General features: G+C 34.9%; 1 long non-coding RNA gene across 1 annotated transcript; it reads left to right on the top strand.

Annotated features, from left to right (window-relative positions):
• The first annotated feature begins 5,648 nt into the window (after positions 1 to 5,648).
• On the top strand, positions 5,649 to 13,251 carry LOC116555176. Its single transcript, XR_004270414.1, has 2 exons — positions 5,649 to 7,425; positions 8,559 to 13,251. It is a non-coding gene; the product is annotated as an uncharacterized LOC116555176 (long non-coding RNA).
• The last annotated feature ends 1,534 nt before the right edge of the window (positions 13,252 to 14,785 follow it).

The raw sequence follows: 14,785 nt of genomic DNA, 5'->3' as shown, positions 1-14,785 counted from the left end.
AAGAATGAAAACCAAACACATTATGGAAGTTCAAGAAAGGGAAGAGAGAAAGGACCAGAAAGTTTATTTAAAGAAATAATGGCTGAAATGGTCGTCCCAGATTCATGAAGCTTAACAGATACAAACATGAGGAATTCAAAGAAGTCTATGCCAAGACACGTAATTAAATTATCAAAAATCATAGACCAAGACACATGACTAAATTGTCAAAAGTCAAAGGCAATGATATTTTTGAAAGCAGCAGGAAACAAGCACTCATTATATATAAAGTAGCCATGTAAGACTATCAGTGGATTTCTCAGCAGAAACTTTGCATCCAGAAAGAAATGGAATTATATTTTCAAAGTGCTGAGGGAAAAAAATGTTGTCAACCAAGAATACTATACCCAGCAAAGCTATCCTTCAGAAGGAAGGAGAAATAAAGACTTTCCCAGACAAATGCTGAGGGAATTCATTACCACTAGATTTGTCTTACAAGATATGTTAAAGGGAGTTCTTCAAATTAAAATGAAAGGACACTAAATAGCCATATCAAAGTATATGAAAGTATAAAAGTTAACTGGCAAGATACATATATAAACAAATATAGAATAATATTGTATTGGTGTTATGTAAATCACTTTTAATTCTAGCATGAAACACAAAAATATTGAAATGACTATAATTATTAACAGATACACAATATAGAAATTGTGTAAAAATTTGTGTAAATTGTTACAGCAATAACATAAATGTATGTGTGAAGTAAAAGTATAGTTCTGCCAAAACAAATTTGTGTTTAATTAAAAAAATTATGTTGATTCAACATTTAAAAAATTAAAACAATACAAAGCATTTCTCAGATTCACTAGCTATATTTCAAGTACTCAATAGCCCACATGCAGCTAACTGCTAACATATTGGACAGCACAGCTTTGTACAAAAAGTTCTTATTCATAAGCTTTACCTCACATTAGGTCAGCAAAATTTGGAAACTATTTTCCCCAGTGAGCCAACAACAGTCATTGAATGGGAAGAAGGGAAACAGGTCCTACTTACACTCTCTTGGTCTTTCAAAGGCTCCACAAATGACATCAATCTGCAAATTATTTCCTGTAATTTTAAACTTTTCTACTTAAGCTTAAATTTTTTCAGAGAGAAGAAAACCTCAAATACAACACAGATGGCATTTACTAGAAAAATATAAATTTTCTTTATCCATAAACTTCCCATTTTGAGACTTTGCTAAGAAAATTAGAACTATAATTTATGTTAAATGTTTGTATAATAATTAAAAAATAACAAATATAATTTTAAATGGAAATCCAGCAAATAGAAAAAAATATATCTAAGAAAACACCCTATTCCATTGGGAGAGAGAAAGAGGAAGATACAAAGTAGAAAAAACAAGGAAAGAGCATGGTAAAAAAAAAAAAAAAAAAAAAAAGATGCATAATATTCCATGGTGTATATGTGCCATCAAAAACAATGAATTCGTGTCCTTTGTAGGGACATGGTTGAACCTGGAAACCATAATTCTCAGCAAACTGACACAAGAGCAGAAAATCAAACACCACATGTTCTCACTCATAGGTGGGTGTTGAACAATGAGAACACATGGACACAGGGAGGGGAGCACTACACACTGGGGTCTGTTGGAGGAAATGGGGGAGGGACAGTGGGGGGTGGGGAGTTGGGGAGAGATAGCACGGGAAGAAATACCACATATAGGTTAAGGGGAGGAAGGCAGCAAATCACACTGCCACGTGTGTACCTATGCAACAATCTTGCATGTTCTTCATATGTACCCCAAAACCTAAAATGCAATAAAATAAAAAAATAAAAATTAAAAAAAGATGAAAGAAACAGATTAATATTTATTATGAATGACAATAAATGCAAAAGGGATAAACTTTTCTACTTAAAGTGGGAAAACCGAGATTTAAAAAAAAAATCTAGCTCTATGCTATTTATGAGATCCACTTAAGATGAAATAATGCTAAAAGGAAAACAATGGATAAAGATATAGCAGGTATACGAACCCTCCACCAAAAAAAAATAATAATGTCAGCAATATTATATCCATTGAAATAGAATTTAATATTGGGCTGTTATGCAGGTTTTAAATGTGATAAATTATTGCTATCTGTAGCCACAAGAATAGATCTCAAAAATATAATAGTTCATGGATTAAGCAAGTTGCATAACAAATGAACAACTTGATATGACTTATGTATAATTTAAAAATATATACAAAGCAATACCATGGTTATCCTGTGGATATGTACAGAGTATATACAAATAATTTTTTAAAGCTGTGAAGGCTTTACAGTACACTAATTTATAGTATTGATTACATCGCAGAACTGGGGAATATTTTTGAAAAAGATGCATGCTAAAGAAAATTTCTGTTTTATCTGTACCTTTTTTTTCATTTAAGAAAATGATGTAGGTTTTTCTGTGATTTCCTTTAACATGTATTCATAGGAAAAAAAAAACTGAAAGCAAATAAAACAAAATATTCAGAGTCAATAGTGGGAGTAAGAATGTCTGTCATTTAATTCCTTGTACTTCTCTGTATTTTTTAAATTTCCAGAAAGAAAGAAGAGGAGAGGGAGGGAAAGATCAAGGGATGGGGAGAAAATGACATAAGTAAATGATCTGTCCAGCTGTTATATTTTATAATTAAAAAACAGACAAAGGCACAGAAACTAAACCTAGAAAATCAAGACCTTGGAAGTTTCACAATTGGTTACAGAAGTGAAATTGTCCAACCTTCTCTATCATTGCCTGTCTAAGGTAACCAATGTTTTCAGTACTCAATAAAATAATGCCAACATTTTTGGCTGCTTTAAATTTTTCTTAATGTTCTCATACAGAGCCATGTGTTTAATTTTAAAAATCTTCAATATTTTAAGTTGCCAATCTGTTGCTGCTTTCAGATTTCAAAGAACCAGGGGAATAATATTTCATAAGCCCATAAAAATGTTAAAAGTCTTTTACCATTTAATTACGTTACACAAAGTTATGGATCCCAGCTTAATAGCTGCTGTATAAGAAAAGAAAGCTTGGTAAAGACCAGAGTTGCCCAGTAAAGCAAGCACTACTACATTTTATTGCTTCATGTAACTTTACTTACAAGATATATTTGCAATAAACCTTGTATAAGTTTTCATGACCATGTGGATAGGTAAATCTGAGAAAGTGGTTGGAGCTATTTTGTTTTAAAGACTAGAGGTATATTGCTGTGTTCTAGCTCATCAGCTGGGGTATCCTGTTACCTTTGAAATCATTGATCAATTCTATGTTATAAAAAAATTACACATGAATTTTCACCAAAGACTTTAGATAATACATGCCCAACAGTATAACTTTCCACATTACTCTTTTAATGTGCTATCCCAAAACTATCACTGTCTTTTAGACAGGATATTCGAATCAGTCAAGTATTTATTAATCAGCTACTGATTTTATACTTCCTTTTACCTCACAGAATTGTTTTATTCCATGATTGTATATATGTGTGTGTGCGTGTGTGTGTGTACAGTCCTAAATTATTTCAGAGGAAAGTTTTGTTTCTTAAGTTTAAAGCCTCTGTAGACAAAATGAGCCTTTGAAGGCACATTTTACTTCTTGGTTTCTGTAAGCATCACTGAAATGAGACTTAAAAAGTACAAAACAGTATAAAATAACAATAAAGAAATACAAATTGGGAAAATCCATCACAATTTGAGACTAGGTTATAATCATCAGAAGACAGGACATGAATTTCGGGAGTACAGAAAGCAGGTAGATGATGGGGAAGTGCTGACTGCAACAAGACTGTTTCCTTCAACTAAGGTAAAATATGGTTCCTTAGTTGAATCCTAAATGAATTCTAAGTGTTGGATTGAAGGAGCTCAGGGAATGTTGCCTCAAAATATAACACTTTAGTATGCTGATTACTTTGAACTGAAACCTGTGGGGAAGAGCAGATGCAGACAGAGATTTTCTCTAATCTCCCCTTATCTCCCTAGAGAGAGATCTTCCAAAATGAACTCAATGGTCATGAATCTCCTTCCCAGAAACTTACCAACTCAGATCACAGAAGAGGAGACTAGAGGCTGACCTTACACACAGACTATCACTTCTCCTTCTGAGAGCTGCTTCTAGCCAAACTGCATTACCTGAGAGACTTTTATATCTGTATATCAAGACCTTTATTCACCTTACAATTCCTCCTCTGACCCTCCCATAAGTTGTGCCACCCCATACCAAGAGTCCCCAAGCTTCTATTCTTTTCTGTAACTCAGGATGCTCTATAAGCTTCAATATGAGATCCTCCTAGCATCTCGTATTTTGCGAGACTCCCATGCATATGTACATAATTAAATATAGTTTTTCTCCTGTTAATGCATCTTATGTCCATTTCATTTGTAGCCCAGCCAAGGAACCTAAAAGGGTTAACTGGAAAGCCATTTCCCACTCTCCTACAGTATTCAAGAGTAAACAAAGCAGGAGTATAAAGTTTGGTGTAGATTGAGTATTAATTGCAGATCTGCTATGGAACCTCTGATCTGCCTTATCTTCCACTATTTTCTTCTCCTACCTCCGCATATACAGGGCAACTGAACAGTGGCAGTGTTTATCCACAGGTCACAACTAAAGAAATGCTCAGAAGAAGCTAATCAAGCTTCCTAGAAATAACCAGTTTGGGGGTATGAATGTACATGTGCCATAGCAAATCTGTCTTCAGTTTGGCAGATGATGGCCACTCTACCATTCCCTGGTGCAGCCAGTTTTGAAGTCTGACAGGAGGCTAACCTGACCCATGCACACAGTTCAAGAACAGCCCTACACTCAGCAGGGAGGTCTGCTGAGAAAGCAGACTACAAATCTGCACAAGCTAATATTAGTCAATCATATGCCTTTATGCCAAGCATAAACAGACAACCAAGAAAGTTGAAGAAAGCCAACAGTACACAAGAGAGGGCCTGAGAAGAAATACAAAGCATTTAATTCTGAAGAAAGTAAAGATAACTCAGGAAACTTAGGTAAATTTCTAGTAAGGAAATCCAAGAACAAAAGAGATTTATTCAAATTTAAAGCTAGAATTTCTGAAGTTTTCAGTAGGAGGCTAGAAAGAAACTTATGAACACTTCCCAGAATGTAGACCAAAAAGAAAAGAAAATGTAATATAAACATATGGAGACATAGAAGACTAATTCAGAAGATCAAACATATATGAGGAGTTCCAGAATCTAAGAACAGAGAAAATAGAGGGAGGGGGAAATAATTTTTAAAATTTTTGAAGAAAATCCTTCTCCTGAGCTGGAAAAAGGCATGAATCTTTTTATTGAAAGACAGCATGCAATATCAAACAGAAATGAAAAAAAATTACTCATATTTGTACATAAACTACATAGGTTTTTAAACACCAATGGCAAACTCTACAGAGTAGAAAAAAATGAAACAGCTAATATAGATGAGAATACAAATTTGATCTGCATCAAATTTCTTTTCAGAAATGCCAGATATAGGCGATGGGGGGATGGAGGCAGCAAACCATATTGCCACATATGTACCTATGCAACAATCCTGCATGATCTGCACATGTACTTTACAACGTAAAGTACAATGAAATATATATATGTATATATATATAAACAGAAACGTTGCATGCTAAAACTAGTGATGTGATTGCCTCATAATTCTGAAGGAAAATTATGTTGAACTTAAAGTTTAATACCCAATTAAATTACCAATCACTAAAGGACAAAACAATGACCTATTCAAGTAGGTCTGAGAAAATGTTGCTTTCTCCTTTCTCTAAAATGTTCCTTGGAAATGTACTACTGCCAAACCAAAAAGGTATCCAAGAACAGAAATGTGTGTGTCAAGACCCAGTTGCTATTGTAGAGAAATATTATAAAAAGAATTCTTAGAATCATAATGATGCAGCAGGCCTAGAAAGCAACCACTCAAAATCAGAATAGGCAGCCAGGGGTTCACTGTAGGATGTCCTCAAGTAGAAAGTGAGATTACTGTAACAGACAGCATATTTAGAAAGCTTGCTATGCTTAGTGATTTTACATGATAGTATTATCTTGAGAACTACAAAAAGAGAGAATGAAACAAAGAAAGAAAATTAGAAATACTAAGAAAAAAATCTGAAAAGGAAGTTATAATGTAAATATAAAGCAAACTAAAAAGGCATACTTGTGAGCAAATAATGGAATATGGTAAATACTTTTCTTGAATTTAATGTTTGTGATAGTTTCTTTCAAAAAGTCCAGTTTTTGTGTCACAGGATTACATTCCCTCCCCCACTTGTCATTTTACACACTATGTATTTCTGCAGCCTTTAATGTTTACATGATCTTAATATTATCAATGCTGTTTATGGGTCTTCAGCTTTCAAAATCATTTCATTGATACACCATGCAAGTCAATTATAGATTCTGAGAATAATGTATATCTTACCAAGTTTGATTATTTCAGAGTACTGATATAGCTCACATAAATTCATATAGCAGAGCTGGGAGCAAAAAGAGAAGATATGTAAGGACGCTCATTTTTAAATTTTATATCTAACTTTCTTAAGAAGTAGAAATAGGTACTTCAGTAAGCTGTCTAATGATAGAAAGACACGCAAATAACTAAACATATAACTATAAAAATCAGTAGACGTAGGGGAGAATGGCAGGCAGAGACTCACTTGGGCGAGCTGAATTTGTACCTTTCAAAGTGGGTTGAGGTTACGTGGAGGGATGGAGATGCCAAAGCATATATATGTGTACTGTCATTTGAATTATATTCCTTCAAAAGGCTCCCATAGAGCGAATACCCTTCAAGCTACACAAAACCTACACCTGGCCCTAGAGGTGACGAACTGGAGATTGAAGAGATTGAACAATTTACCTTTAGGGAAAAACCTGGGGAGGCAGAGTTCTGAGAAACTTTTGTCCTTTAATTTGACTCACTAATGCTGTTTAAACTCTTGAGTTATATATACATATAGCTTGCTTAGCACTGTAATTTATTTTGCATTATTAATTAGCATGTTTTCCCCCTTTCTGTGCTTATCTTCCTTCATTATACTGTAATCTCATCTCTCCCCCATTTCCCCTTTTACAGTCCCCTTTCCTGATCTTTCGTCCACCATTCCAAACAACTAGACATAAAGTCATTCACTTGGAAAGCAGAAAATGAAAGCTGCAAATCCTCTTTTATTAATTTGAGTAGACAGTCTTCTGAGTGAAAGACAATAATCGGGTGTTATTTGCAGAACAAGATTTTTTGTTTGTTTGTTTATCTTTAAAGAACATATTTAAAAAATACCCAGGTGCTGATGAGGAGAATGAGGGTCAGGAACCATGGTCCATGAAAAGTGAGATGAGACACTGAGATACATGCTCCATTGCCGGTGCTGTGGGAGGTTGAATTAGTGCCTCTTTGTTCTTCATGGTGAGTGTGGCCAGCATATTACCAGTCAATTATCTGTTCTGCGTCTGGAGAGTCTGTCTGGAACTCCCATCTGATTCCTGGTTCAATGGCCAAGGACATTTGTAGGCCCTGGAAGAGAATATAATAGCATGAGGGGGTAGAACTTGCCTCTGACCAAAGAAAGGGTAGACAGAGACAGGAAAGTGTGAACTCTATAGTTCTGGCCATGAGCAGTACATTTCTTACCTACAAGCAAATGAAGAAAAGTATACTGAATCTTAGTGACAAGTTTCTTCACCCTCCCCGAGAAACATATTGTAGAAATATATAAATAAAATACATAATGTATAAATTTTATGTCATATATGTATATATATATATTTCGCCCCACCCCCCCCACTAAAACATTTACTGAAGTCTAAATATTCCCAAGGCTAGTCTGCTAAATCTGAACTGATGAAATCCAATGGTATAACTATTTAAAAGTGCCTAATATATTGTGCCTAATTGCTTTCAAAAAGTCTTGGACCAGTTCATACTTCCACTGGCAGTATATGAGCTTACTTCCTCTAGGCAATGCTATTTTTATTCTCAGTTATTTTCAGGGTTGACATAATGAGGGGGAAAGAATACTGCATTCTGTTTTACCTCTGCTTCTTAGTTGTTAAGTGTTTCTGGAAAAGCCCCTGCATCTCCCCAGGCCTCAGTTTCCTCACCTGAAAATTAAGTGAGATGACATCATTGGTCCTAAAATCAAGCATTGACCTCAAGTCAGCAGCTTTTGATAGCAGAAAATACCTAGAATTTGATAGGGTTGAAAATTTTAAGACTCCACCCAGAGATACTAAATAAGAAATTCTGAAATTAAGGCCCATCAGTCTGTGTTTGTGACTGACTATGAACAAGCCTCAAGGTGATTCTGATGCGGCTAAAATTTGAGAAGTACTGTATTGGATAATATCTAAGTTCCATCTTAGTTCCAACATCCTGATGGATCATTTTCAAGCAGATAAGAGAACCAGAGAAATTTTCAATGGGGTTTGTTGGCATGACTTTTTGGTATACATGAAAACTGAACTTGACAGAGATATTGTTGCATCTGGTTTCACAAACATTTTCAACAGCATCCCATGATGTGTTTGATTTTACTGTAGAAAAACAAGATTACCAACAATGAGTTGTGGTGACAAGAAGCAATATGGTATAGTGGATAAGAGACTGCTGTGACATCGTGTAAGCTTGAGTCTGAATCATGGCGGATGCTTAGCTTACTGCTGTATACTTGGAGCTCAGTGTCCTATACTGCAAAATTGAAATAATTAGAGTATGTACTCCATCGAATTGTGATAAACATTAAATAAGTTACGATGTGTAAACTAAATCTAGTGTCTAGCATATAGAAAGTGTTTATTTGTGTACATTATTACTAATTATTAAAAACATGTTAAAATATATTATTAAAAAGATAAGAAGCTCAGATTATTTGTGTAAAAGCAGTACTCATTACAGCACAAAGTCCACTAAGAAATAAGTAACACTAAGAGCTCAAAAAACCATTAATGAATTAACCTGGGCCAAGAAACAGGTGAGCTGTAGAATGGTGGGAAGACATAGTTGCAGGAAATATGCCATGCAGTTTGTTCTATTTCAGTAAAGACATCTTGAAGGTATGTATAATCACTCTTTGCTAAAACTACTATGGGATAGGAAAGGATAACATGTTTCTCCCCACAAGCCAGTATACTGAACTTTTCTCATTCTCTTTGGCAACTTTGTGTCCTTTTTTTATTTTCTATTTCACAAAACCTAGCAAACTAGGGTAGTTCTATTTATAATCAAATGACCTAATTTTGAAGGTCCTTCAGGGGAGCTGTATCATGACACTAAGCAGGGTGTTTCCTACACAAGTGACAGCACACTTTTTAATTACAAATGAATTCCTTTCAGGCCCAACCTAGCTTCCATTTCTTTTACTGTAGCCCTGTCCCAGTTCCTAGAAATGTTTTCTTTATTCTTCTACACCATGTGACATCCATGTTCACTCTGTATTCAACTTTTCATTACTGGGTTCCTTCCAACAAACAATATCTCTGTGTGACTCTAATTCTCACAGTAAAAATATGATGCTTTTCTGCATTTTCTCAATTTATCAACTATTTTTTCTGTTGATTGGAATTTGGAAACACATAAATTTTCCAAAAACTGCTGGGAAGGACTTTCCTACAGAAACACTAATCCCTATAATTTGCAATCCCATCCTGGAAAGAGGTCACTTGTTTTAAACAGCCAACAATATAAACTTGCTCTATTTTGTAAAACAATTTTGTCACATTGTCAGTGGGCTGCTTCAGGTTCTTGACTTAGCCACACAAAAGAACCTGAGTGGAGGTCCAAAGTAAGAGTAGGCAAAGAAGTGTACTGCAAAGCAAAAGTATACTCAGAGAGGCAGAGTAGGCTGCTCAAAGCTATTGACAGCAGCTAGTGCCTCAAGAGGGATTCCTTTTATGCAAGCTATTCATACATATTCATAAATACCAGTGAGATTAAGAATGCACAGGTGGACATACAGTTGGAGCATGCGCTCAGTATCTACATGCTCTAACATGAATCACATGTGTTATTAACATATAAAATCTCCACCTGGGGGTGTGCTTTTTACTATTAAAAGAAGGAAAATGTCACTGTAAGGTAAAACTCAAGCCTAGCTGCCTATGTGGGATGCTGGCAATGTCCTTAGTTTCCCCCAAGGCAGGAATTTGTAGCTAATAGCTTCTTGGGCTTTTGGTACTGACTGGCTGGAGACTGAGGAAGCTAAGGGTTTTTTTTCTCTTCCCCAAGCTATGTTGGGTATTAGGCACTTGTAACTACCTGGTGGTCTGCTGGTGTCCTGTAGGACTGCTTATCTTGCAAAAGAGTTGGGTGCTGATGCACAAGGAACCCACAGCAAAAGAGCCCACGGGGCTTCACACTAGAGGACAAGGCAGTATGGCCTCCTAATCTTACTTATCCTGCTTCAATATGTACATGTTTGTTGTCACCAAAACCTGTATGGCTAATTTCCTTGTCCTCTAAAACCTAGCTTTTGATGTTCTGATAGCTTACTGTAGAACAAGTCAAATCTACTTTCCATGTCATCATGATTTGCTCATTAACCTCCAAAGCCCAGGTATATACAGATTTCAGAAAATGGTGCTTGGCAAGAGAACATTAATTTGAAGAATTGAACCCACAAACATTAATTCATTCTACAAAAATGTATGATCATATAATAAAAGCCATACATGCATTAGAATTGGGGTCATAAAAAAATAGGACATAGAATAGAACACATATCATTTGTTTATGTAACTGATCAAAGGTTGTTGATCAGTTACATAAACAAATGATATGTGTTCCTGTAGAGAGATGTACATAAAGTAGTGGGGTGGGAGAGTTTTGGTAGAACTTCATAGAGGATAGACCTGAAGGTGAGTAGGAGGAGTTCATGTGAGAAGAAAAAGGAGAAGATATTCGAGCTTCAAGGACTACCATATATAAAGACATTTCCCTTTAAAAATCCTTATGAAATTTGCTAGGCTGTACAAAGACCTGATGTGATCACAAATGTGTTGGCCATAGGGTTCTGTGTGGCCAGAGTGAAGTATACATTAAGCAAAGCTACCATTGTTGAGGGGAAGCTGGAGAGAATTTATTATCCAAAGACGATTGTAATAGAGCTGCACAGGCGTTGCATGCCATTCTAAGTTTAGACAATCTGTGAGCAGTGGAAAGTTATTGGAGGTTACTGAAATTATTAAATTAGCTATGCCTCATTACATTCTCCTATCCAGCAATTTGATAGAAGAAGCTTCTGAGGCTGTTCTCTGTGATTCTTGGTTCTGTTAGTTAGAAAACTGTCAATTTGAGAAATTTATTTATGATTCAATTCTCCTGATGAAACCGACTTAACTGCTCAAATTTCAGTTTTGCTGAACAGATATTTATTTAAGATCTTCCATATGTCACACATTATTGTTGGTGTTGTGTATACAAAGAAGGGTAAGGCAGATGCTCTACCACAGATGATTTTGTAGTCAATGGAGCAACAGACATCTAAGCAGATAACACCAGAAAGTATGTGCAAAACACTGTGAACTTATCCTAGTTGGGCTTTCATGGGGTATTATGAAAGATTTCTTAGATTCTGTCATATTTGACTCTTTACTGTGAGTCATAAATAAATCAGAGTCAGAATTCAAAAGTTAACTAGGATGAGAACAGGGAGGACACAGATGCTGAAGTAATTTCTCTCTCATCCTGTCTCATGGTGAAAACATAACAAAAAATATAGGCAATCCTCATGTGGAAGCTCTACAAAAAAATACCTGGTGTCAATATCAAAAGTGAATTAGGAATTTTATAAACATAACAAAAAAATAGGTGACCCAGAAGTTCTGTGAAAGAATAGACAGTTTCAATATTAAAAGAGAATCATAAATTTTCTGGGGTAATTTTAGAAATATGGCTTTTAGAGTAATTGGAATTCATTAAAAAATAAACTATTGAAATTATCTACCTAATGAAGGAACTGTTTCCTACTACTTAAAATGTGTGTTTCAGGTTAGACACAGCCCTTCTTTGTTCATACTTGAATGATTCTTTCTTCTTGTCACTCATTCATTGAATACAATACTTCTTCTGGGTAGTCAGTATAGTCTCAATTTTTTAAAAAAATTAAGAAACACAGAGAGGGTAAGTAATTCACCCAAAGCCACACAGTCAGAGAGTGTTTGAGAAAGAACAAAATTGAAGTTCCTGACTCTCAACCCAAGATGCAGTTCATTAGGCCATGTAACTTCCTCTTGAAAATAGTTATACACACCATAAGGCTATTTTTTCTTGTTTTCACAAAACATGTAGTCACTGTTTTTTATATTAAACTCTTGGAAGCTCTGGGAATAAATTAGTTTCCTTGAAAACACTTAAACAAATCTGTCCACGTTGGTTTGTTATTTTATGGCTGCTCATGAATGTTGGATTCCTGGCATTGTTTTTATTTTTTTTAAGGGAGCGGTGATTTGTTTGCCTTTACAAATGTATGTCTAGAATGAGATTGGTTTACTCTGCTGTTTTGTGTAATAAAACTTTGGCTATATTGGATCAAACACAGTACTAGGAATGGCTCTATATTTGTAGTTTTGCTGTGTAGTAATCAGTTATTATATTTCCAAGTTTGTTCAAAATACTCTGACTCCAAGGTATTTGCATCTTATAGGGTAACATCTTTTTACCTTCTATTATATTCCCTTTAGAGTATTGGAGCAGAACACATCTAAAAAGACAATGAAAATGAACATTTTCTAGTTCATTTTTGAAACATCCAAGTTAAATGAGAGGACCCTGGTATCATAGCCAAATAACCTCTAAACATCAAGTACCTACTTTTCTTGAGCAGAGATTGCCTTTATGGTCATTTTGTTACTGATATTGGATAAATCAACAAATAGTTGTCTGTAATACGTGGTAATTGTTAGGATTATTTCCTCTTTCATCTTGGATTTTCTTTTTGTTCCATACTGCCACCCTTTTCCTTCTCCTCCCTTTCTCGTCTTTCTGAGACTTTTCTTCCTCATTTCCTCCTCTCTTCTCCTTCTCTGAGCATCTACCATATAGCCGGCCCTTTGCTAGGCACTGGAGGTAGGAATTTAAGACACGTTCTGTTTACAAACATCTCATCATCTACTGTTGTGGTTTTTAAAAAGGTTTGACTCTCATAGAAAAGACCAAAAGTTTGCCAACCTCATTTTCTAACAGTTTCTACTTTTTAGTGAAAAAAGGAAATGATGATAATGAAGAATTAGAGAATACTATAATAAGATCTGTACTAAATTTTAATATCTCAGAGAGATAATTTTGTTTAATCATTAAGATTGTAGACTGTTGAGCCCAGCTGTCTGTGTTTGAATCTTAAGTCTGCTTTTTTGAGTTATTTCACCTCCTAGTGCTTTAGTTTATTTATCTGTAAAATAGGGATGTTAATAATTCCTATGCCACTGGGCTGCTGGGAAGACTAAAGCTTATAGAAAAGTGCCTGCTGCATGGTAAGCATCATACACATAGCCATTATTATGGTTACTGTTATTAATAATATTCCTAAGTTATTTGAAAAAGTAAAGACTATGCACTTAAAAATAGAAGACAGGTGTTACATTTCAGCATATCTAGAGGCCTGTTGTGATTCTGGGGGCCTAGGGACCATACTTGAGAATCATGTATTAATGAAAAAAATCAGTGGTAGAGGTGTTATACTAGAAACATGCTCAGGACAAGTTTCAGTGGATGCACAGTGGAGAGAAACATAAAGATAAGGCCTCAGATGCATTGGTCATTCTGAAGAAGTTTAATTACTTGTAGGCAGATAGAGTTGGGTCTTATTGTTGGATTCACCCAGCCACTCTGTATCTTTTAATTAGATAGTTTAATCAATTAACATTCAACATTATTATTGGTAGGTATAAATTTACTCCTTCCATTTTGGTCATTTTCTAGTTGTTTTGTGCAGATCTTTTGTTTCATTCTTCCCTTCTTCCTTTGTGGTTTGTTGGCTTTCTTTAGTGGTATACTTTCATTCTTTTCTTTTTATCTTTTGTGTGTCTACTATAGCTGGTGCTTTGTAATTTCCTGAGCCGTATATAAAATGTCTCATACTTATAACAGCTTAATTTAAGCTGATGACACCTTAATTTTGGATACATGCACAAACTCTCCCTTCTTTCATGTTTTTTAAAATTAATGTCAGATTTTGTATCTTGTTATAATACTTTTTAAGCAAATAATTCTAGCTTTAGTTGTTTTTAACTGTTTTGTGTTTTGGCTTTTACACTAGAGATATTATTTAGTTATCCACTGTTGTTACAGCGTTAGAGTGTTTTGGATTTGCTTTTACATGTGAGTGTTTTACTTTCACATAATTGTGTTACTAATGTCCTTTAGCTTGAAGAAACTCTTTTAGCATTTTTAGTAATGCAGGTCTTGTGGTGATAAACAGCTTTGACTTTTCTAAGAAAGTCTTTATTATCCCTTTGTTTTTTGAAAGAGAACATTGCTACTGCTGGATTTAATATTCTTGGTCAGCACTCTTTTTCTTTCTAGATTTTGAATATATTATCCCACTTCTTGTTCACTTGCAAGATTTCTGCTGAGAATTCTACTAATAATATCATGAGTGTTCCCAAACATGTGACAATTTGCTTTTTCCCGTTCTCTTTGTCTTTAACTTCTGACAATTTGATTATGATGTTTTGCAGTGTGGACTTCTCTGGATTCATCTTACTTGGTGTTCTATGGGTTTCCTGGATCTGACTTTTTAATTCCTTCCTGAGACTTGGGGAGTTTCTGTCAT

The sequence above is a fragment of the Sapajus apella genome, unplaced genomic scaffold (assembly GCF_009761245.1).
Source record: "Sapajus apella isolate SASKATOON/1434 unplaced genomic scaffold, GSC_monkey_1.0 scaffold2, whole genome shotgun sequence".
Taxonomy (NCBI): domain Eukaryota; kingdom Metazoa; phylum Chordata; class Mammalia; order Primates; family Cebidae; genus Sapajus; species Sapajus apella.
Note: the sequence above shows the minus strand (reverse complement) of the source record. Positions and strands in the feature narration are given on the sequence as shown.